Genomic DNA, 2,500 nt, shown 5'->3' on the forward strand with positions numbered 1-2,500 from the left:
AGATTCCCACCTTGCCTTTTCATAAAAGTGATAGAAAGAGAGAGAGAGAGAGAGAGATTGAGAGAGAGACTGAGAGAGAGAGAGAGAGAGAGAGAGAGAGAGAGAGAGAGAGAGAGAGATAGAGAGAAAGATAAATAGATAGATAGAGAGAGAAAGATAAATAGATAGATAGATATATAGATAGAGAGAGAGAGAGAGAGACAGAGAGAGAGATAAAGATAAAGAGAGAGAGAGAGAGAAAAGAACATAAACCGAGACCATTAAAATCCCCTTAGCGACAAAATCGCCGAGCACCCATTAGCGCACCGAGCAGATTCCACAGCAATCCTCCAAGAAAACACACCCAGCCGAACTTAATATCCTGAGCGACGCGAAGCTCCTAGTGACCGAATCTCTTGACAAATCCCTGAGGGACTCCCTTCCGGTGATAAAGGGCAATTTGGCCGACTTGCAAACACGTCCAGAAAGCGCCTCTCTCTCCCGGAGGACAAGAGCTTGTGGTCAGAATAATCTGCATGAACCCATGTACGGTCTCGGGGAAAATGAACTAATACAGAGAGACACGGTTGTAGTCAGCCGAAACTCCCCCTCTCGTTGGACGCGAGGATATATATTCCCCATATTCGTATATATGTGTATATGCTTATGGTAAGTCAAACTCCTCCTATTATGGAAGAAAATGAGCAAAGCAGATAGGAGAGAAGCGAAGGGAGAAGAAGTGAATAGGAATAATAACGATTATAAAAAAAAGGAAAAAACAAGAGGGAGGAATTAAAGGAAGGCAGCGCAAATCAGAGCATGAAATGGAATACAAACCGGGACTCTCAGCCCAGCAATGAACATCGACCCATCACAGATATGTAGGAGGAAAGTGGGACGGGATTACATGGTTGAGTCCGACCCTTCATTAAGCGCCTCTATGCCCCTTATTTATAGAGTTCTTTTCTCTTTGCACCCTGATTGTGACGTCGGCTCTGCCTAGCCTGCATGTGCTTGATTGTTTGCCAGTCTGTACGTCTTTCGAAAGGCTGTTTGTCTGTCTGTCTCTTTCTCCTGTGCTCTGTTTTACTTTTTTTTCCCGATATATCTAATCCTCTGCTTTGTTCGGGTGCCTGGTTGTTTGCCTGTCTGCTCTCGTCGAACTGCCTGTTTGTCTGTTTCTCTTCCACTCTCTTGTCTCGCTCACTGTTCTCTTTTTCTTCTTTCGTTGTCAAAAGGCATCAGAACTTTTAAAATTTGCGTACCTAATCAATCAGCATCTGCTCTCCATTTTTCCTCTCTTTATTTATTAAAATCTTCCTTTAGGCACCACCCTCTTGTACGTACCATACATGAATATTCCCCCATCATATTCCCATTACGTTTCCACTCTTCGCGAGAATGCCCTTGGATATTACTGAGCTTCGCACTTGTGAGGACGACCAGCAGTTGCCAAGCGGCTCTTTTTCCCTGGCTTCTAAGTGAGCGAAGGAGGAAATTGAAAACGATATCGGAGCGAAGCCATTCCATCGACGGGAGCGGACGGCCCCGAGACTCTGCCCCGAGCAGCCGTGCGCCGCCGGTTACGCCTTGCTGTTTGTCATTGGCGCTGTTGTTCTCAGAGCCCGAGGCGCTTGAACAGCTGTGGGAGGAGGAAGGCCTTGGGGTGGATGGAAAGCGGATTGTCTCTCGGTGTTTATAGCCTGTTTCCTGATGTAAAATGTCGGCCGAGCGAGCATGTCACGGTGAGAATTACCTTTGGCATGGCGTCGAAAATTCGTCACCACGGTTATTTTATCCCGGCGCCATCTTTTGGAAGCACGCATTCACACCATTGCCCTGGATATGCGCCAGGGATTCACTACCACACCTCCCGAAGGCTCCCCGAAACAGCCGAGCGCCCGCCACCTCCGAAAGGGTTATAGGTTTCCAGCCCCGAATTTCCCCGTCGGGTTACGGCGCTCAGGACGGAGATGGAACAAGACCCGGAATTAGGATTGGTATTAGTATTTCTGTAGCAATGGAGGCCCTCGCACGCGTCGTTACCAGCCAGCATCTCCCCCCCCCCCTTTTACGTCGGGACGAATCGCAGTCACAAAAAAGCCTTCGCATGACTTTTCATCTTGCACGAGCTTACTTTGCTTAGTTGCATTAGCATGATGAAGACCTAAAAAAGCCTTAATTACGCAGAAAAACCTCCTCCAGTCCCTGCGTGCTTCTGGCATTGAGGTGATGTCTCCCCCCGACATCACAGAGTGCTGAATTCACCTAACTTCCTCCCAAAGACCAAATCAGCTGATTTCGCGAATCAGATCCCAAGACATCTTAGAGAAATGAAAGACCGAAAAGAGGTGACTACCGACGGGATCCCGTCAGGTCACCTCAGGCCAAGGTCGAGCCAAGGTCATATCGACCGATAGAACGAGGAACCCCTTAAACTATTTCATTGATCGTGAGACTATCGTAAAACTTAAATGGAGCCTCATTCTTGCAGGGGCGGGAACACGTCTCTCTGGCGGGA

The sequence above is a fragment of the Penaeus japonicus genome, unplaced genomic scaffold, assembly GCF_977035675.1.
Source record: "Penaeus japonicus unplaced genomic scaffold, GWHDUDI00000001_assembly GWHDUDI00000020, whole genome shotgun sequence".
NCBI classification, from domain to species: Eukaryota; Metazoa; Arthropoda; class Malacostraca; order Decapoda; family Penaeidae; genus Penaeus; species Penaeus japonicus.